Source organism: Pimephales promelas, chromosome 24, assembly GCF_988280905.1.
Source record: "Pimephales promelas chromosome 24, fPimPro1.hap1.1, whole genome shotgun sequence".
Classification (NCBI taxonomy): Eukaryota; Metazoa; Chordata; class Actinopteri; order Cypriniformes; family Leuciscidae; genus Pimephales; species Pimephales promelas.
This window is the reverse complement of record NC_142792.1, coordinates 11,881,176-11,903,420: the sequence shown is the minus strand read 5'-3', so window position 1 is coordinate 11,903,420 and position 22,245 is coordinate 11,881,176. Positions and strand designations below refer to the sequence as shown.

General features: G+C 37.4%; 3 long non-coding RNA genes across 5 annotated transcripts; 2 read left to right on the top strand and 1 right to left on the bottom strand.

Annotated features, from left to right (window-relative positions):
- Positions 1–1,507: 1,507 nt before the first annotated feature.
- LOC148965180 (uncharacterized) lies at positions 1,508–2,009 on the bottom strand. The gene is made up of 2 exons (XR_016149849.1): positions 1,925–2,009; positions 1,508–1,816 (listed from the first exon to the last, which is right to left on the bottom strand). It is a non-coding gene; the product is annotated as an uncharacterized LOC148965180 (long non-coding RNA).
- Positions 2,010–2,407: 398 nt separating this feature from the next.
- On the top strand, positions 2,408–13,536 carry LOC120495225 (uncharacterized). Of its 2 annotated transcripts, XR_016149848.1 has the most exons (7): positions 2,408–8,762; positions 8,856–8,915; positions 11,037–11,128; positions 11,557–11,664; positions 11,736–11,844; positions 11,980–12,050; positions 13,322–13,536. It is a non-coding gene; the product is annotated as an uncharacterized LOC120495225 (long non-coding RNA). The 2 variants fall into 2 exon arrangements; XR_016149847.1 differs by having other exon boundaries at positions 2,408–8,915; positions 13,322–13,535.
- Positions 13,537–14,162: 626 nt separating this feature from the next.
- Positions 14,163–20,359, top strand: LOC148965179 (uncharacterized). 2 transcript variants are annotated; one of them, XR_016150043.1, is made up of 4 exons: positions 14,163–14,256; positions 15,718–15,881; positions 19,734–19,891; positions 20,082–20,359. It is a non-coding gene; the product is annotated as an uncharacterized LOC148965179 (long non-coding RNA). The 2 variants fall into 2 exon arrangements; XR_016150042.1 differs by having other exon boundaries at positions 19,734–20,359.
- The last annotated feature ends 1,886 nt before the right edge of the window (positions 20,360–22,245 follow it).

Below are 22,245 nucleotides of genomic sequence, written 5' to 3'. Positions count from 1 at the left end.
CAAAATACTACTGTTATTGAGTCATGAAATGTAATTTTAAGAGTGTTTCAGGCGAGAATGTGGTTGTTTATCTCAAATCTGTAGTTTATTTATAAAGATAGCGCCTATCTGAAAAATGCATCTGACGTTTTCGGAGTTCTGACATCCAAGCCTTCAGCGAAAACTCAGTGAGATCAACCCCGACTGGAACAGCTTATCCTCGGCTAGTGCTTCTGACGTTTGCCGCCGGCTCTGATCTCTCTAGTCTAGTGGATAAACCTTGACATATAATTCGTCTTGTGTATAAGTCTATCTTTGGTCTCATTAAACTATAGTTTGTTCCATGGTGCAAAAAAAAAAAAAAAAAAAAAATAGGTTTTGAGGTTTCATGGCTATTTAACTTCAACAACTTTTTTTTATATTATCTTCTCTATATGAACAATAAAATAAAATGACATAACCCTGTCTCTGTTTGATAAATGGCAATACAAATCAATGTTTCATATTTTTAAAATGAAAACAAAAAGATCATGTTCATTTTGTTATAAATATATGCAGTGAAGAGAATCGCGTTGCCTGAACCACATGGCCATTAGGCTAATAGGCTATGTTGTTTTTCGTTAATGAAAAGAGTCAGAGGGGTGTTTTATAACATATTTCGTTTTATTGTTGACGAAAAAGATGCAGAGTTGTAGCAAATTTCGTTTTATTGTTGCCTAAAATATAGAGTAGAGCGTGCTGAGTGACGCGATCAAGTACGCTCTGTTCCATTTGCAGAAGAACCGGACTTGCGTCCTCGCATCCTCGGGAAGTCTGTGTACTTGGTATTGAGAAACGGCTACTGTTTTCCCCTACTATATAGTAAGTCGTAAGTAGGAATATTCGGACGTACGTATGCCCGAATCTCGCGATAATTAGTACGTCACTGTGGTAATTCTCGCCTACTCTTTTATGGATACTAAGGATTCGGACATACTTATTCGCTCGCCTACTGCTTTTTCCCTACTATATAGTAGGGAAGTATGCGGTTTCGGACGCAGCCCTAGCCTTTATAAAGATGGGAGTTACCAAATCAGTGGGTGAGGCCCTATTTATTAAAGTCTATGGTAAGGACTTAACCCCTTCAGACCTGAATTATGTTTCAAGTTTCTGAAAAATATAAAAGTACATTTTCCCAGCTCATGAGGCTTCTATAAATGAAAACAAATGAAATTTTTTTTTTATATATGATGGCTTTCATTGTGATTTTTTTTTTTGTCCATTCCAATGGACATCAGGTCAAAACAGGTGTACTTCCCAAAAATGTACCAACATAAAATAAATTAATAAACATAAAATTTGTTGGTCTATACTTTAAGCTTTTTCTCAAGGTCAAAAAAATTCCAGCAGTATACCATTTCAACTATAATTTTGAGGTTTTTGTTTTACAGATTGCACATTGTTTGTAACAAACTAAATATCTTCGAATCAATCAATCTGGTCATATTGGAGTGATTTTCTGTGTGCATCTTTCTTCTTTAGATCAAAAACTTGAACATTATAACATTACAACCAAACTCCATTCAGTCCAAATACAGTATGGATTAAATGGTAACTTAAGCCAGTCCAAAAGTGGGAGCTTGATTTATACCCTCACACATGTACTTTGTGAACACCTCATAAGTGTCATGGATGGGCAGTTTAAGTTTTACGAGGCAAGTATTGGCCTCTGGGTACTTCCGCCCTGTCTCGTGATTGAAATTCAGCGTTGGTGTTGGAGAAAAACCAAGTGCTGGTATTTTATCAGCCCCAGAAGTGAACACCAACAGTTGGTCAAGGGTTATCTCAAACACACCATCTATAAAATAGTAAGGAAAATATAATTAATAGCATGTGTGATAAGCAGGGTTGTGCAAAATTCAGAGTAGTAAAATACTGTTACTCAGCAAATCAATCATTAGTTTACCTTCAATATCTAAAACGAAGTCCCTCCAGAATCCTTCCACTTTTGTTTCATGTTGCCACCAATTGCTTCCAGGAGGGGATAGTTCTACTTGAAACAAGGAGATCAAGTCGGTAGCTTTAAGAGGCCTCTCTGAAGCACAGAATGCGGTCTTGAAGATGCTGTGATGAATTCTCATCATATCCAAAAGGCCAAGTGTGCTAAGCCCTTCAGCAAGTCTGTAAAAGAAAACACCGTATGATTTTACACAAAGAATGTGTCCTTTTAGAAAACATGTTCACGAAAAAATCATGTTACCCCAAGTACACACCCAAGTGCTGAGAACCAAGCAACTGCCGTGTGAATCAGCGAATCAGAAGTACCATTCTCAACTGGCCATCATTATATAAAGTGAAGCAATCTTGCCCCAACAGTGTCAGTCAACCCCTGGCCCATTTTTTCAAACAGGAGCAAGTGCACCATTTTAAGTAACCGGTGTAGCGGTAGGTAGGTGTGCTCTTCAGCAAGAAAAACAGGAAGTGAAAAAATTACAATGACAAAAATATATACAAAAACATAACTACATAAAATACACACTTACTGTTGTAAGGCTTCTTTAGTCCTTCCTTCCACGTAGAACGTAATGGCTGCCTGGACCAGCTGGTCCCGTTCCTGCATGGTGGTGATATGCCCTAGGGACCCCAACAAGGACAGGCTTTCTGCAGCTTCCATAATAGCTTCTCTAGCTGCTGTTATATCTCCTGCATCACTGATCTTTGTCATGAAGAGTTTATTAGCAGGCATTTGTGATACCTTCACCATTAGTTTGAATAATTAAGAAATGTATGTCATACCTTTTTTAATTTCCACTTTAAATCCAGATCTGCGATTTCTTCAAGAGTGGGTGGTGATGATGGTATAGAGCACAGGTTTTGGTAAAGCCTCTTAGAAAAGAAAGAAGGAAACAACCCCTCATGTACGAGTGCCACCGCAATCATTGTCCCATATACTCTGTACAGACCTCGCTGTAATGCTGCAAAAATTAAAGTGTTGAAAAACAGAACAAAGATTTTTTTTTTTTTTTGAAATCAGTAAAACTGTGGGAAGTATTTTGAATAAGACAATTATACATTCAAAACTACATTTTAAAACAAAGGCATAAATATAATTTTAGTTTGTTAAAAGACCAAGTTAAACAAGTAGAAGATATGAATACTAACCACGGCTATCCAGAGACAAATTTTTTTTGTTCTGTGACCCTGTGAAAAGAGAGCTTTCCTTGAGAGCTACCATAAGGAGTCTGAAAAATTCCCGTTAGGGCCCACCCTCATCCACTGCACCCTCTGCTTGATTGAAGTCGTCCATAAATATAACACTTAATTTGGCCTCTGGAGTGAAACCTCTTCTCGCAAAAGCACGCACAGCACCATCCATTACATTTTGTCTGCATACATTAATCATGTTGCTGCTGGGCGTCTCTCCAATAAAGACTTTCGATACTAGGGTGGCCAGCAATGTTTTCACATCAGGTCTAGAACAATAAAACGTAACAGTAAGTTGAAATTCTAAACAAAAAATAGACCGTTCTGCTCATAAGCAGTAGCAGCTAATAAAACATATAGCAGGTGGGGCTTTCCAACATCCAAAACAGATGACCTAGCATATTGCATTTTTTATGCAGCACCCAAATGGCCTGCCAGCTAATATTTACAGTACATTAATAATCAAGTAGGAAACTTCCACTTACTCGTTATTGTCATTGACATGAGTAAAATCTGGTGAGCCAGCAGTTATATCCAAGTGGTCAGATGCGTTGTCATGCATGTTCTCCTCAGGAACCGGTGGGTCCTGACAGAACAATTTTTTAAAAACCAAAGTAAACTTCTAAATAGCATTTAATAAGGTTTTTAAATTTCATAGTTATACGAGTCTTACATCAATGTCTGTGATGTCAATTACATCATCCCAGGTTACAAAAACAGTGCAGGATTCATTGATGTAATCAATTATTCTGCCTGTTGTCGTACTCCTAACTGGTGGCAACCTGGCCCTCTGGATGGAGAACACCTCTGTTGCCATCCCATCTGAGCCGACAAAGTCAAATAGGTGCTTAAAAAAAATAAATACACAAGATATTAAAGTCAACATGAAATCAAATTTATTATTCATATTTATAAATGTAATTTTGTTGTGTTTAGTATAAATGATTTATCTGTGAACTTTTGTGAATTAAAAAAAAGTATCCTTATAATATTTAATCAAATACGTTATCCTTCCCTCCCCCCTCAAAATGACTTCTCTTCTCTTCCTGTTATGTAGTATGGCACGAGGGCATGGCCACTCCCATCAAACTGCTATAATGCCTTCCAGTCCACTTTTAGACACGAACTTCCCTAAGCACTTCCCCTCGGAGCAATCCCTGCCGCCATTTTGAAGTGCGCTAAGTTTATATGGTCAGACCCTCATTCCCTCGATTTTGACCAAGGGAGCGAGTCAACTTCATATGCACACTTCAGGCAGCTCCATATACCACAATGCAACACGATTGTGACGTCACAACGGATCTTGTCTAATCACCACCACCACCACAAACAACTCTATGATATATTATTAATTATGATTTTTTTTTTAATTTAAAACAACCCAAACACATCCTATATGTCATGCTATATACATTTGGATGCTGCATTAAACAAATTCTTAAACAGAAATAATAATTCAACTCCATAGCTGATTCCAAAGGGATCAAGTGCTTAGGACGGTCCAGGTCAGCCCATTGCAGTTTATTCCAGTAGTGGCACTCATGCAACGTAAGCAATGACGTAGACGAGATGGAGGGAAGTTAGCGAGTGAAGGGCAGGACACCGTAATCTATTTCTTAAGTCGTGACGAGAAACCCCTATATCACGTGACGTTAGTGTGGACGAATATAAACGAGTGTGACATACACATGATCAAAGCTTATTAGTTTCTGTTACTGGTAAGTATCAATACTCATAGATGACAAATACTAGCTTTGCTATTGCCTAGTACAGGGGTGCCCAACCCTGTTGCTGCTGATTGACTGTCCTGCACAGTTTATCTCCAACCCTAATCAAACACACATGAAGCAACCTATTAAAGGGTAACTAAACCCCTGGTTTGAGCCTGACTCCACCCACTGGCAATATTTGAAAATGCTGAAAAAGTGGGCTGACCCCAGCGGAGATAGAGGGGACGAAATAGATGCTAAAACATTATCCTGGTCGTTTTCAATACTCAAAATTCCAATTCCTGACTCCCTACAGTGGTTGACGACACAAGATGGTTTTTATACTGCCAAGCTTAGCCTGGTTCAACCAGACTCTAATACATTTCATTGAGAAGGAGGTCTCTGCAGAACAACAAGGGGCGTGCCTCAATTTGGGGGCGTTTTACAACCTCTCTGCCTGGTTCGCTAAAACTTTAGTGGGCCGCGCGATTCCCTAGAATATGCTTTTCAGCATCAGATATGAGTGATAAAGCGAGAAAGCAGTGAAATCAGAGAGGTCACCTGTATGGATGTAAGTGGATTTGTGTAAACTTTCAATTTACGTCTGTTAACGGTAATTAGTTTGTGTAAATCTGCTTGCAACGTGATGTTGTAACATGATTAAGAAAAGCTCCAAGAGGTCTGCCACTTACAATCTATCGCTACCCATTATTAGCATAAGTTTGTTACATTAGTGTTGATATTGGTAGTTTGCTTTCCTATTTTTTTTTTCCAGTCGGCGTATTCTAATATAAAAAAATAGTTAAAGTTAGCTTGTCAGACTAGAAAACAATAGATGTAAACAAATGTTAATGGCCTATTTCATGCAACGAAAAAAAAAAGTTACCAAAACCTCTCACAATACAACTTTAATATAGACGGATGTCCTGTTACTTTATCCACTACAGTAAAAGACCTGGGTGTTATACTAGACCGCAACTTGTCTTTCGAAGATCATATTTCATATGTTACAAGAACAGCCTTTTTCCACCTTAGAAACATTGCTAAGCTACGTAACATGCTATCTGTTTCTGATGCTGAAAAATTAGTTCATGCATTCATGACCTCGAGACTAGATTACTGTAATGCTTTATTAGCCGGTTGTCCTGCATCCTCAATAAACAAGCTACAGTTAGTACAAAATGCAGCTGCTAGAGTTCTTACTAGGTCAAGAAAATATGATCATATAACACCGATTTTATCATCTCTACACTGGTTACCTATTAAGTTCCGCATCAACTACAAAATACTACTACTGACCTATAAAGCCCTAAATGGTTTAGCACCTATGTACTTAACGGACCTTCTTTCGCCCTACAATCCACCGCGTTCCTTAAGATCACTAAATTCAAGGCTTCTGGTCATTCCTCGGATATCTAAGTCCACTAAAGGAGGGAGGGCGTTCTCGCATTTAGCTCCAAAACTCTGGAATGGCCTTCCCGATACGGTCCGAGCCTCTGACTCGCTGACACAGTTTAAAACTAGATTAAAGACGCATCTCTTTAGTCAAGCATTCACATAATGCTTACCTTCTAGTCCTCTGTTATGCCATACGGAACCGTTTGCCACTGAAACTGCTTAACGCACCAGTGGGGCTCGACAGCCTTTTAGACAAACGGGTCGGCGCGTATGGTTGGGTTGCGGAGAGTTCAGGTTACGGAGAGTTTGTGAGTTATAACGGAAATCATTATGAACATCAGCTATGCTAATTATTTCCCATCTGCCTTTCTGCTGTTATCTCGGGACGCTTGTCCCGAGAAAAATGGCGTTCGTCAGGTCCAGTTTTGTGTCCAGCCTCTCACGGGGATTTCGGATGCCCCAACGCCTGTGATGAGACGACTCAACGCCTGTGAAGAGACGACTCAACGCCTGCGATATGTTATGACGCCGTTTGATTCATAAACAATATTTATATTTACTATTTATATTTAAACAATATGAATGTAAGCCAGAGGAGAACTGGCCCCCGACTGAGCCTGGGTTCTCCCAAGGTTTTTTCTCCATCCAATCTGATGGAGTTTGGTTCCTTGCCACTGTCGCCTTGCTTTTGGCTTGCTTTGAGCTTGCTCAGTTGGGGTTATTTAGTGTTTAGCAATGTTGTTGATCTGTGTTGTGCTACTTTCATGTTATCACTGTGAAGCTGCTTTGATACAATCTGTATTGTGAAAAGCGCTATATAAATAAATGTGACTTGACTTGACTTGACTATTTCACCGAATAGGTGCCATTTATTCCCAGGACATTATGGCCCGGTTTCACAGACAGGGACAGGGTTTAGCCTAAACCAGGATTAGTCCATAGTTCAATTAGACAAGGCAAGTTTAGCACATTTAGCACATTTCATACACAACGGTAATTCAAAGTGCTTTACATAGAAGGAATTAAAATAGGACATTTAAAGGTGCAATACCTAAGATTTTTGCATTAAAATATCCCAAAATCACAAGGCCAGTGTTATATATTTAGTAAAGATGATAACTCACAATATTCCAAATGTTTCAAACAATGTTTAAATCCCGAGAAAATTGAGATTTTAACCAAGGAAAAGGAACGTGTCAGCAGGGGTGAGCTGGGAGTCGCGAGTCAATCGCGTCATATCCGCTTACCTCGGTTTCCGCTCTTACTACGTGTGTAGTCCTGGACAAATGCGGTAGTTGTAGTTGTGCGTTAGCGTCTATCAAACGACAACTTGTTTCGCGCATTTGTTATGGAATGGAGCACATATATTCTTTTCATTTATTCTCGGAATGTGAACTGTTGGCTGTAAAGGGGGTCGCACACCGGACGAGAAGCGCCGCGCCACATTAGGACAACTCCGCAGTAACGTTATCGAACACCGGACGCGCACTTTCTCATCAGTGCATTGCCAGCAATATTGTTATGTTTAATGACAGAAAATGAAGATAATGTCTGTTCTATGTTATTGTACTGTACAATTAAGTACAATCGTTGCTGAGTCTGCATTCTGAAAACTTTACCTCAGAGAATCCGTTCACAGAATGAATTGAGAATCTCACCTGAAAATCTAATAATAATCAGTAATTGTCATTCAAGCAGCTGATTTCTGTAAATCACTGCAAAACTAAATGCATATTGCAGCATAGGGCAAAGTCAGGATCCATTAGCAACGGTTTGAGGCAAAAATAATTACAATTTTATATAAAACTATGTAAATGGCGCTCTGTGGCGCAGCAGGGGCTGCGTCCGAAACCGCATACTTCCCTACTATATAGTAGGGAAAAAGCAGTAGGCGAGCGAATAAGTATGTCCGAATCCTTAGTATCCATAAAGAGTAGGCGAGAATTACCAGAGTGACGTACTAATTATCGCGAGATTCGGGCATACGTACGTCCGAATATTCCTACTTTCGTACTAAGCCTTAGGAAATACTCCTCGAAATTCAGGATTTAAGGTCAGTATTTACTATCAAAATACGTCTATAATACTGACAGGAATATGATGAACGTGTTCATATTTTGTATGATTTATTATGAGTTATGTCAATATTCCTTAAAGATGGAGAACTACTTTTTGGCAGTCACAGACGAGTCATTAAGACAAAAGAGGAGGCTATGAATTTATTTAAAGAATTTCATGCCTCAGCTATTGGAGGACATACTGGAACTTTAAAAACACGTGCTGCCATGTGCTCACGGTTTTACTGGTACGGCATGACAGTGGACATTGACAAATGGGTATGTAGTTTATCTGTTCATCCATAACAAGCCAACATTTGTGTTTTTATTCATCTTTATCTTCATATTAATAGCTATGTGAAACTTACTGTTTGTAATTTGAGCTGTACTTGGGTCCTCTGTCTTTTATCGTGGCCATTTCAGAGTTGTTCAAAAGGTAATATGGTTTAATTACAGACTATGTAATCTTATACACATGCATGTTGAGGAACTATGGATTGTAAGTGCTCTCTTCTATTTTTCGATGAAGTTACCCACAGCCTCAACTTGGATTTGTCCTGTAAACGTTGGAGGTCACTGGATTTTAGTGGTACTTTTTCTGATTCTGTATTTACCACAAACTTTATTCAGGGTTCGTACGGGTGCTTGAAATCCTTGAAAATGCTTGAATTTTGATGTTGTGTTTTCAAGGTTTGAAAAGTGCTTAAATTTGGAAAAAATGCTTGAAAGTGCTTGAAATTGTAACTGTTTCTTTCACAACAAATACCTATCTGACTGAATATTTTGTTTATTAAATGGCGAAATAAATAATGAAAATGAAATAAATCGTTTGCTGCGGCCCGAGCGCGTTTGTTACCGGCGCCCCCCGCAGCGTTGGCCTGGTTTCACACTCAACTTGATTCTATCAAATCCTGGTGCGTTTGCGTGCATCTTACGTCATCACAAACGTGCACGACGCATGATAGAAAACAGAACACGGGTCAATATATTGTGTTGTTATTATGCGCAGCTGAGTGAACAACAGGTTTACTTACTGTGTATCGCATTTGGCTCTCTGCTGCTTGCAAACGAGACGGACTTCTAATAATTTGTTTGCCTGAGTCCACGCGCTATATGTGTGTGCACTGTAGACTTACTCTCGCTCGTATCCAAGGTAAATCATCAACACTATCATCCTTATACATGTGTTTTTATTTTACATCATAATCAGCTAAAAGTAAAACGCATGCACAGGTCACTTTACTAAGTGCGCACCCGAGTCCTGTCCGTGATTCTTTCACATTCACGCGAACCGCGGCACGGTTCGGGACCAGCCGAACTCGGAGCACCTCCTCCAGGTAGTCTCGGATCGGGACCTGAGGCAAAATTACTAAATATGCAGCGCGAATTATAAATTTCTAACTCTAAACAATTGGCCTCTGAACCAGCTGATAAAATCTTCATTTGATTCGATCCGTGATACAACCTGACGCTCAAATGAACCGATCGCATTTTACTGATGCAAAGGACGCGCGTGCACCGTGATCTTGGTGTTTCAGTGTGTACCGCGGCTGTGGTAAGTTGTAACATATTAAATAATGACGCAGTTACAAGGTGTGTATAATATAGGGGTGTATAACTGCTTAGTCAACATTAACAGTAGCTGCTGTATGGTTTTCATACTGCTGCTTTCCTTCTAGTCACTTCTGAACTTGACACAACTGATTCTGAACGTCTCTTGAAAGCTCCAGGTGACGGGTTGCCATTTATCACAAAAAGAGCAGAACAAGGCCCTTAAAAAACGAAGTATAATAAGCAGACATGGCAAAAAATGTACCGGGGAACACATTTAAACATAATAGTATTGCTAATATTGTCCTACCAAATTAAAAGGAAGTTACTAAATTAGTATGAATAGAATAGTTCAAAATAAAATATTTAGATATTATAAACTGATTGATAAGGTAAAGCAAAAACATGAGATTGAAAAATGATTCAGCAACACTTTATTTAAAGTTTAATTGCACCTATGAGTTGTATATTGAGTGCCTATGAGCACCTATGAGTGTTGTAATATCAGTCAGTTGGGGGAAGTTCTTCTAAAAGTTAATGTTTTTTTCACTATATTTAGCTATCAAAATAGTTTGCCAAATAAATTATTTGCCAAATAAGAGTCGAACAAGGAAAATAACTTTTCATTTCTGAAGTATTTGGGTTTATTTAGTATACAAAGCCCTTTATGATGATTTTTGGAGAATAACTACATGTATAAATAACTATAACGTGAAATATATCGTTACCGTAAAATAAAATTAAACCGTGAAAAATAAACTGTGAAACAGAATTTTCGTCATACCGCCCACCCCTACTGCATGTCATTTGGATCAAATCCTCTAACAACATTTTGAAAAATAAAACCTGTGTTTTGCTTCAATATCTGATCCTTCTGCTATTACGAAACACAATTTTGCCTGTTTATTTCACACTATCTCTTTTAATGTGGAAAAACCGCAAAATAATATTTTTTTACTATGTATTGGTTTGTAATTTACGGTGAATAAGGTCCTGGAAAAAACTTTAAAATTGACCTTGAAAGTGCTTGAAAAGTGCTTGAATTTGACCTTGGAAAAGGTGTACGAACCCTGTTTATTGGTATTTTTTGGTGTGTCTGTAAAATCTTTAGGGATTGTTTTAGAATTAACTAATACTTTTTTTTTTTTTATTTCAACAGATTGTCAAAATCATGGAAGAAAAATCCCTCCTCGTTATAGACCCCCTCGGTAATGAAAATGTGTACCAGAGAAAAATTCTTCGGAATTGGAGGTGATGTAAAACCAGCTCTTCCTACTGCGTTTGTAGACTTGCATATTTGAAAATGTGGTAACACTTTACAATAAGGTTCATTAGTTAACCATAGTTAACTACATTAGTTAACATGTACAATATGTGAACAATACTTCTTCAGCATTTATTAATCTTAGTTAATATTAATTCCAACATTTACTAATACGTTATTAAAATCAAAGGTTGTATTAGTTAACATTAGTTAATGGACTGTGAACTAACATGAACGCACAATGAACAGCTGTATTTGCATTAACTAACATTAACAAAGATTAATAAACACTGTAACTAATGCATTGCTCATCATTAGTTCATGTTAGTTAATGCATTTACTAATGTTAACTAATGAACCTTATTGTAAAGTGTTACCGGAAATGTTTCTGAACAAATGACTTGTACAATAACAGAATTTTTTTGAAGACAAGAAATGTCACTGTGAAGGCCCATGGACGATCCAAATTGCAAGACACAATCTGCAGCAGGACGGTTCTAGTTGTGGTGTCTTAATTTTGATGGTATGGATATTATTGATAAATATAATTGGGATGAAGGTGTGTTACTTTACACCTACACTGACTCTTTGTAGTTTGCAGAGCTCATTCTCCAAGGTAGAAGTATCAACGTTGCTCAAACAGACACAGAGGAGGTCTTAGCCACAAGAGTCAAAATTGCAGCCACTCTTCTGGAATGCAAAGGTATCCATTAATTATCCATGTCTGACTTGTCCTTTGACAAGATACTATATTCAGGATAAATTGTGCTAAAGTTTTGCAGCAAATGTCTTTAAATTAACATTGCTTGCGTTGCACTATTTTTGTTTTTCATTTAAGACGGTGTGGAAGATCTCTGTGTTTCCTGCAACATGTTACACTTTGATGCTGAGGAGGATTTCACAGAGATGGTAATAAGACAGTAGGTTATATACTGACGAACTTGCAACTTTCACTATCCATTCATTTAGTTTTTTGTCTTATCTGATGTAAATGGGTTGGTTGAAGCTGGTGGATGATGGCGTCTTCAACGCCAACTCCACTATGATAAGCAAACTGCAGGGGGTCCTGATATGTTGCTTGGGCCCCGTCCACACTTCTGCATTTTCGTTTAAAAACGGAGAATTAAACCACACCAGCGTTTTATCTGCTGATTAGAATTTATCTCCGTCCACATTAAAACAACTGAAAACGCGAATCACATGACCATTCACCACCGCTGTAAACAGTGGCTGACGAATCAGGGAAGGACACGTGATGACTGACACCCGTATATGACAGCCGTATATCCGTATATTTTGTGAAACAATGATGTCATGTCATGAGCTGAGCTGGTTGTCATTGACAGCGACAACAACTTCCGTGAGCCCACGCTCTTTCCTGACGTCATCAAAGTACGTCTTTTGTTATTATTTTAAACGAGTGACCCCTGGTGGCCAAAAATCGCATACTGTACGTTTAACTGGTTAATGTACGTTTTCTTCGGAAGTATATGGTTTTGGAAATTTTAGAGAAATTCTAAATTAACACATTACAATTTACCTAAACCCATTATATTTTAGTCGACTAAATCTACTATACGTTTAGTTTACAGAAGTCAAAAAAGAAAAAAAAAACTAAAATTGCTATAATATTGTATTTCGTCAACTAAAACTAAAACAATTCAGATGACTAAATATGACAAATTAGTTTTAAAACTAAATCAAAATTAACACTGATGTATGCAACTTCTCCATATTGTATTTTTCCTCTAAAGTTTCATTTGGAAACCACGATTATGTTTTTCGATGTTTATTGTTCAGGGGTCTCTTAAGTTCCCCATATTCCCAGCATAAGTAGCTAGCTGATGTTAAAACACAACATTGTTCGGCAAACTTTCTTGTCGCCTACTGAAATGTTTTTATTTTTCACACCTGCTTGGCTTATCTTTAACTCATTCCACATTTGAAAAATAAATGAACACAAGTTGAGGGATTCTTCTGGCACTGTCCACTCTTTGTAGTATTCAGTAATCGGCAATTTGACATTCCTAACTGCTTTCACTAAAGCAGGCAAAACAGGCATCCTTGAAAAAGTAATATTACAATAGTCTTAACTGGTTATTTAACTGCTAGTGCAGCTGAAAAGTCCCTAATGATTCTTCAATGCTTCTGAAGTTTTTTTTTTAATTTTGTCTTTAAAGGTGCAGTGTGACATATGCTCAAGATGGACGCACAAGCAGTGTACCCCTGCAACCCTTGCCTCTGAGCATTTTAAGTGTAAAAAGTGTGTGTTAAATGAATAATGTTTGCCTCAAACTGTTGCAAAGTTCTATGTTGTACGTATTGTTCAATGTGTACCAAATTTGTATTAAAAAAGAATTTTCAACCTGTCTATAAACAATGAATGTTTTTATAATGTGTTTTCTTTTAGTAAGATACACAGAAATAGGTTATGAAGGGGTATGCTGGTAAGTGTGAAAACTAACAAAAAAAAGGATACCCCAACACTTGCTTGGGTACTGTATTTTTATTAAACCAGGGCCCATCAAGACGGCAGACCCCTTTATAAACTGTATTTTTATTAAACCAGGGCGCATCAAGACGGCATACCCCTTTATAAACTGTATTTTTTTATTAAACCAGGGCCTATCAAAACAGCATACCCCTTTATAAACTGTATTTTTTGTATTAAACCAGGGCCTATCAAAACAGCATACCCCTTTATAAACTGTATTTTTATTAAACCAGGGCCTATCGAAACAGCATACCCCTTTATAAACTGTATTTTTATTAAACCAGGGCCTATAGAAATAGCATACCCCTTTTTAAACTGTATTTTTATTATACCAGGGCCCATCAAGACGGCATCCTTTATAAACTGTATTTTTATTAAACCAGGGCCAATCGAAACAGCATACCCTTCACAAACACTGGTATGCTGTTTTGACAAAGTAGGCTAAATTGACAGACACCGCTAAAAAAAAACTCAACTTCCGGTATGCTATTCTGACAAAGTATGCTACATTGACAGAACAACGGCGCTATGTTTTTCACGGAAATTTCATTCAAGCCTGCATTGGAACGCAGTTGTGGATTGCAAGAAGAAACGGCCACGAGATGCACAGCACGTGGACCGGTATGTGAATCAGATTATTATTTATCAGCTGGCTGGTTGTCTTTGGAGACGATACTTGTGTTGTGCTTGATGTGGTGGAGCGCGGATCCGTTTGTTTTGGATAAACTACAGTGGACTGGAAAGTGCGTACGTAGTTTATGTCGTAGTTTATTCACGTAGATGTGAATTTGAGAACTTGTACAATAAATATACTTGTATGTGAACATGTACACTCACAGCTCCAAAGTGAAAACTTGTAAAATAAAAATCTGAAGTTGAATGTTGAAATTCTGAAAGCTGCAGACAAGCAGTCACAAATGTGTAAAATGTAATTCCCAGAAATACAATGACAGTCACAAACATCTAAAATATATTTGCATTTATTCTTACATTCACATTCGCAGTACATCCTCAATTAGTCACTTGCAACTTTTCGAATCTGTCACTGCAAATTCAAATTTCGTGCCTTGACTCCTACGTCACACTGACGTCACGCAGGTGCAACTGCGCATGTCGGATGCAGAAGCTGGCCGCTGAAACAAGCCCGGGAAAGCCCGCGTGTTGTGCAGTTGTTTGTCAGAATCGAAAATCTGTAAAAAAGGTCTGAAGTTTTACCGAATACCATCAACTCATACTCCTTTTAACGCCAACCGCAGACGTCTTTGGTTACAAGCCCTCAGAAGAATCGACTGGAATGACAACCTAACGTTAATTAAAAACGCCCGACTCTCGCTGTTCTCACTTCATATCAGGTAACTTAAGTTGCGCTAAATCACCCACATCAAAAACTCTGATGTATTAAGTAAGTTACACTTATCTAACGATAAAATAACGAACAATGCATGAGTTTGAGATAGCTAGCTTAAATGACTAAGTTAACGTTAGCTAACGTAACGTTACCTTTTGTTCAGTTGCGTTACGTTGTCTTGGTAGTTAACATGACAGTTAGCTAGCTAGTCTAGTAGCAAGTGTAACGTTACCATAGACGAACGTTATCTAGTATTTGGCTAATAACGCGGTTATAGTGAACTCAGACTACATTTAATTTTAACACCAACAGATCTAACTTTTTTTTGTACAGGAGAGGTGTCCATGGACTTCAGTAGTCCTGACTTTGTCCCGTCTGTTTTTTTTTTCATACTCAACCCAGTGTCAAAAAAACAAAGGCGATGCAAAACTTGTCTTGAGAGGTAAATATAGTCACTTTCACCTCATTTAGTTGCTCGCTGGGATCACGTCATTACTCACCATCCATTCTCTGCATGCATTGAAGAGCAGGGAATGTATGGCCAGTCATTTAATGTCACATAATTTTTGTCAAGAGAATTTCTTCGACCAGATAGTTTCTGTTATGTCTGCATTTTCTTTGAGGGATACTATGTGATTTACACTGACTTCATTTGGGGAACTGAGAGCCTCTGTGATCTACCAAGCAACTAAACTATTTTGGCCTGACTGCTTGCTCTCTTCTCTGAGTATCAGAATTAAGAGGAAAAGAACAAGAGAGGAAACCACACACAGACCACCAGATCACGTCCACCTGTCCACAGAAGATACAGATGAGGTTGCATCAGAATCCTCAGCCACTTGCCTGTCCTCAGATGCAGAATCCTGCAGAATGGAGCCTGGTGCTGGTCCTTTCACAGGTAAAGAACTTCTAACATTTTAACTAATGTATGGCAGTCACTATTATGATGAATCGGGTCACCCTTTTTATAATTTTTTTTCAATACAGCATAACTATGTTGTGAATAAAGTTGAAAATGATTCTGTTTAGCACATGCTGTCTGAAAACATACATCAAATAAATAATAGAGAAAATCTAAGCCTCTGATGGTCTTCAAAAAAAGTAACAATTCCAGTCTTCGGGGTCTATTGGACCCCAGACAATAATATTTAATTTTGTAACAGAATAGTATTTTTTTTTTAACAAATAAAATTTGACTCTGTTTATTAATGTTTTTACTCAACATTTGTGTAGTTTTTGGAGGATTTATGATTTTTTTATTTATTTCTATAAATAAATAAATATTTATTTAAATAGGATTTTTACAAAAAAACAGCATTTTATGTTAAATAAACTTTATAAAAGACCCAGATTTCTAACTTTCATTCCTGGGGATACCATGGATAATTTTACAAGGTTGAATGTAAGATTTTTTGCCTAATTTTTGGAAAAAACAGGTTAAAATTTGTAATAAGTCACTTTATCCACTAGATGGCTATAGAGCTCCACTAGATGGCTATAGAGCTTCACTAGGCCTCTAACTATTTGAATTACTGAAAGATATAGTTTCTAAAGTTGGATTCAGTTGGATTCATATCTAAATATTGTAAAATCATACTTATAACAAAAATAAAATACTTTTTGTCAAAGTTTAGCCTTTGTTTTTGTACTGAAAAAACAACAGTTTTTCAATAATGTTACATTATGATTAGAATCAAACCTGAACATGTTACAAAGAGAAATGTTGGAGTCTTAAGATTTGATCATTTATTTCAACTGAACAGCAATAACAAATTAGCAAATAAAGCAGTAAAAATAAAATATTAAAAAAAAAAAAGTAAATTGGGTAGAAAATAGAATAACTAGGAACAATAGTTTGGAACAATAGAACAGATGGTCTCATCTCTTTTATTTTTTTTATAGCCTTACAAATGTATTCCTGTGTGTGTGTGTGCACATTTTCAATGTGTCTTAGTGTTACCAATTTATTTTTGCGGTGGTTTTGCATTTTAGAGTATTTTATTTTACAAATGATAAGCGAATAGTTTTTATAGTCTGCATGTATTCCTGTATATTGCATTCCTCTATATGTGTGTGTTTGTGTGTGTGTGCATGTGTGTGAGCATGATAATTTTGGATTGTGGATGTTTTTTGCATTGTTGGAAGTGTGCCACTTAATTTCTGTCATTTCTGTCTGTGTTCTGCGTTATTTCTGATTTTGATGATGAATTGTGTCTATTTCGAGTCCAATGATAAATATTTATTTATTAATTTATAGATATTTAAAAGATATCATAAATCCTCCAAAAACTGCACAAATGTTGAGTAAAAACATTAATAAACAGTAAAATAATATTTGTATACAAAAAAAAACTATTGTTCTGTTACAAAATTAAATGGTATTTTTTGGGGTCCAATGGACCCCGAAGACCACGAGTGTGACTATTTTTGTCACGCCTACATAAAAACAGATAGAATTCCATTTTAATTTTTTTTTTTGTAGATCTTGACAGTGTTGAGAGCCATAGCAAGTTTCATACCATTTGGAAAAAGAGAAAAAAATTTTTTAATTCAAGCAAAATTCATTTGGGGTCTAACAGACCCCGAAGACCATCAGAGGGTTTTAAACAAGTTACCTTGGGTCAAAGACGTGACTCTTGCTTTTTCTGTCCGACTGAACTTTTTACCAATTAATAAACATTAAAATGAATAAAATTATAAAATGTATGTCTACCACCTCCCTCATACATATGCCCACTCTTATTTCTTTAAAAATAATTGGTTTATTGGCATTTTCTGCCACCTGAAGTGTGAAAACATCATGTGGGGCGACCATCCGGCCTTGATTTCTGTTTGGACAACTGGTTTTAAATCAAACTAAAATAATTTAAATATAATCCTACCCTATTTGGCATAATTTTAAACTTGTTTTCCATTGATCGACAAAGTTATGAAACATTTGTACACACATTTCAATCATAATAAACAAACAGATCTTGTCCGAAGATGTTCATTGTCTGAAATATCATCTGGGGCGACCATCAAGAAAATACAAATAAGGGACTTATATTTTGATAATCATCTCAAAGAGGATGTTGCATGAGCCAGCCTCACGGTGAGGGTCCTACAGAGACTACTAGCAGGTGAGTAGTCACTCTCATTTTTACAAACAAATCCTCTTTAAAACTGCTGCAGTGTATACGTCACATTTTGATATCATGTGGGGCGACCAACCTAAAACTGAAAATTATAAGTTTTATATGCAAATCTTAATTTTATAATGTAAATTTGTCAGTGATATGTAGTGAGAAGTGAGAAGAAGCTAGCTTGGGTTCTATAGCTAAGCATTAAACTAGAAAACATCATCTGGGGCGACCAAGCGTCATGTGGGGCGACTGCCATTGAAAACACATCATGTATTTGTAGTTTCTGTTTGCAAATGTACATACAGCTAAATATTCATTATATGCATTTAGTTGTTTTAAATAACTTTCTACATTTCACCACACATTTTTTCTAAATTTCAATAATTTCCATCCTACTTCAGAGAGGACTAAGCTTACTTCTTTTTGATTATTATGTTTTTATCAGAGAAATCTGTGAATGTTAAGCATTCATTCTACTTTTCCAACTCCTTTTCTAACTCTGTGTATGTTTATATATACTTTTTTTTTTCTAGATGGCCCCACTAACAAGCAAAGAAAAGACTGCTCGCTACAGGCAGCGGAAAATGCTGTTCAATGTGTCTGCAGAATGCTTCTATGTTCAACTGTTAAATGAAAATAGTAATGAAAAGGCAAACATTGTATGTTTAAGTGATTAATGAAATGAAAATGAAAAAGGAAAATGCCGTTCAATGTTATGTCCAAGCGTTTAATGCATTAGTATTGAAAATATTAATATGATGGTTATGTGTCAAATGAAATATTGAGGAAACTTAATGTTATGAAATGTGTCAAATAAAATGGATATGCTGGTTCTTCATAAAATTTCATTAAATGTGTTTTAACTATCAAAATCATTGAATAGTCTTAATTGCCTGCTGTTTTTCATCATGTGGGGCGACCACTTGTCATCTGCGGTAACCAACTATATTCAATTCTGCAGTAAATTCAAAAAATAACGTCTGTCCATTTTGGTTGAAATATAATTCATTGGTATAACATCAATAAGTGGATACTATATCTACACATTTTAAATCAGTTTTTTCGATTATTTGAGTAAAAAAAAAAATACTCATTTATAGTGGCATCTTGCTTTGTCCACAATATGAAATCACATTAGGCCTACTTAATGTTGCATACATTAATGGACTGAGTAAAAATATACATATGTATATATGTAATATATATAATAATTTTTGACAATAACAACAAAAATGTAATTAATGTGAAAAAACAAAACAAACATATTAACATAGTCAAAATGAAAATGTCAGAAAACAGTATTATCAAAACCAAACTATGCAGCCTATGCCTAAAACTATGCAACTATGCCGTGATAGCAGCCATGCCAAGTTAAATAAGGCAGACCCAAAACATAAATAAAATAGAAGAACCAATTAATACAGATAATCAGATTTTCTGTATACATTTGATATTATGTTTATTATTGTTGTATTAATTAATTTATAATTGATTATATTGATAATAATTATTGCTGTACTTTTTTTTTATTTGATTGTGCTTCGATGTAAAATACTAGTGTGTATTAAATAATTTGATTCTATTTACACTTCATTCTGACTCATTAATTTTTGCACTGTTCACAGTACCACTCCACAACCTTTCTCCTTACTCTGGCGCACGTGTAGTGGAAATGGTTCTTGGACTTTGCACAGTCAATCATCATCATCCCAAAGTCTTGTCTTTCACAGTGTGGGCAGACTGTAGGTGCTTGCATCAGTGGATCCATGCGGCGCGTTAACAGGTCAGGCAAAACACACTGTTTGAAGAACACTTCAGCTTTCGGCAGGACTGCTTGCAGAATTTCTTCATCTCTGTTGATGCGATTGATAGTGACATCTTGCTTTGTCCACAATTCGAAGTCACAGTACTGAATGTTGCAAACATACATGTGAAGTTGAACTTGATGATTCCTATCCATGATTCCTCTTTAGGTGTGTCCTCACTGCTCCCCATCAGACCATCACGGTATTTGTATGGACACTTAATCTCTACAGCTGCTTTCCCACAGCAGGTACATTGTGCCATTCCATCCGGCGATGCCCCAGTATGTGGTTTGTCAGCAGTGGTGGTAAGTAACGTTACTCTACTTAAGTATTTTTTGGGGGGATCTGTACTTTACTTGAGTATGTTTTATTTGCATCTACTTTCACTTTTACTCCACTACAATATTAAAGGCAAAATGTACTTTTTACTCCGATACATTTCCCCGTGCCCGCTCTGAGTATTTATTACACTTGGCTCTCCAAACCAATGGAAAACATGGTTTTCTTTTGAAAAAAAAAAAAGCACTTTTTGCCAGCACGCTCGCTCACATAGCAGTTCAGTTCGTCAGTTCAGAATGATGACCGCAGAAACGGTATAGCAGCTCTCGCTGTCAGCAGAAATGATCCCGAGATTCCCGACAGAGATCACCCATGGCCATATCTCAAGGGTTTGAATTCACGGAAGTTTGGAGATTCGTATCGGCTGAAATGTCTTCTTTGCCTGCCACGGCCGTGTTACATTGCATATTCTATCTGTACAACGCGACGTAGCCTACACATCACACGTGAATGAATAGGTACGGGACACTGCAATTCACCAAAGTTGATTATTTGCATAAGCCTTGCCGGTTAAACATTTAATTCACGTGATGATGCGTTGTTCTAACGTGCGCTTTCCTGAGCGCATACCCTCGACGCTCACAGGCACCAGAAGCCTGTCAAACAGCTGAATACTGGACTAAGTTATCTTTCGAGTCATGTTATGCTATACTGTTAAATACACACAATGTTTACTTAAACAGAATTGGCTATGTCGACAAACATTTGAGAGAAAATCTGGTGTAAAATACGTTTACATTAAACGCGTCGCGTGCTGGTCTAAAAGCGACAGTGGTAAATAGTAGGCTACTGCAGCCTGTACTTAAAGGGATAGTTCACAAAAAAAAACAAAAAAAAAAACATAAATTTGTCATTATTTACTCACTCTAATGTTGTTCCAAACCTGTATTAATTTCTTTCTTGTGCTAAACACAAAAGAAGATTTTTTTTTTTTTAAATGTGGTTAACCAAACAGTTGCTGGTCCCCATTAACTTCCAGGAGAGAGAAAAAAAACTAAACACACAACCGGACACCAGCAACTGTTCGGTGACCCACATTAAGATCAAAATATGTACTTGTTTTTGCTTATCTCATGTATGCATAACAAATAGATATTTTATACATTTTGTGACTAGCCTAAAATGTAACCGGTCGTATTTTGCATTAACACCTTGCGGTGGATGCACAGTTTGAAGACCCAGTCAGTGACGTCACAATATGCATTTTTTTTAAAATTCACGATCACCATCACCAAAATTGTTCCTTTTTTTTTTACACTGAATCTTGAAAAAAATATATAGACCTACCTACCGACCCTTTTAAAAAAAAAATTGCTGTTACTGCAAACCAACATATTTTTAAGGATGGCCTAAATCCCCGTCACAGGCCCTTTCTACGTTTCGCCTTCGACGGACAGGTTTATCAATACACCGTCCTCCCGTTCAGCCTATCCTTAGCACCCCGTACGGTCACGAAGTGCATGGATACGGCGCTGCCCCCCCCCCCCCCCCCCCTGCGGAGTCAGGGGCTGCGAATTTTGAATTATTTGGACGACTGGATGATTTTGGCACAATCACAGACGGAGCTACTGTCTCATCGTACAGTTCTCCTCGACCATCTGAACACCTTGGGTCTCGCTGTCAACTGGACAAAGAGCTCACTTTAGCCCAGTCAGACAATTTCCTCCCTGGGAATAGATGTAGACTCAGTGGCTATGACGGCTCACTTATCTACGCAGCGCGCGCGCGTCGTGTTCAGCGTCACAAGCCTTACTGGCTCATTCTGATATCCTTTCAGATGGACACCCTCACGCCTCGGAAAACGCAGTGCTTCAGCTGGGTTTACTGCGCATGCGCCCCCTTCAGCTTTGGTTGAAGAACCACGTGTCTCACCGGGCCGCCAGCTGGTCAAAGTTACTCAGACCTGTATCTTGGCTCTGCAGCCATGGACAGTGGCAGAATGTTTTCAGCGGGTCGTTACCACGGGGGACCGTCTCTCGCCGAAAAGTCATTT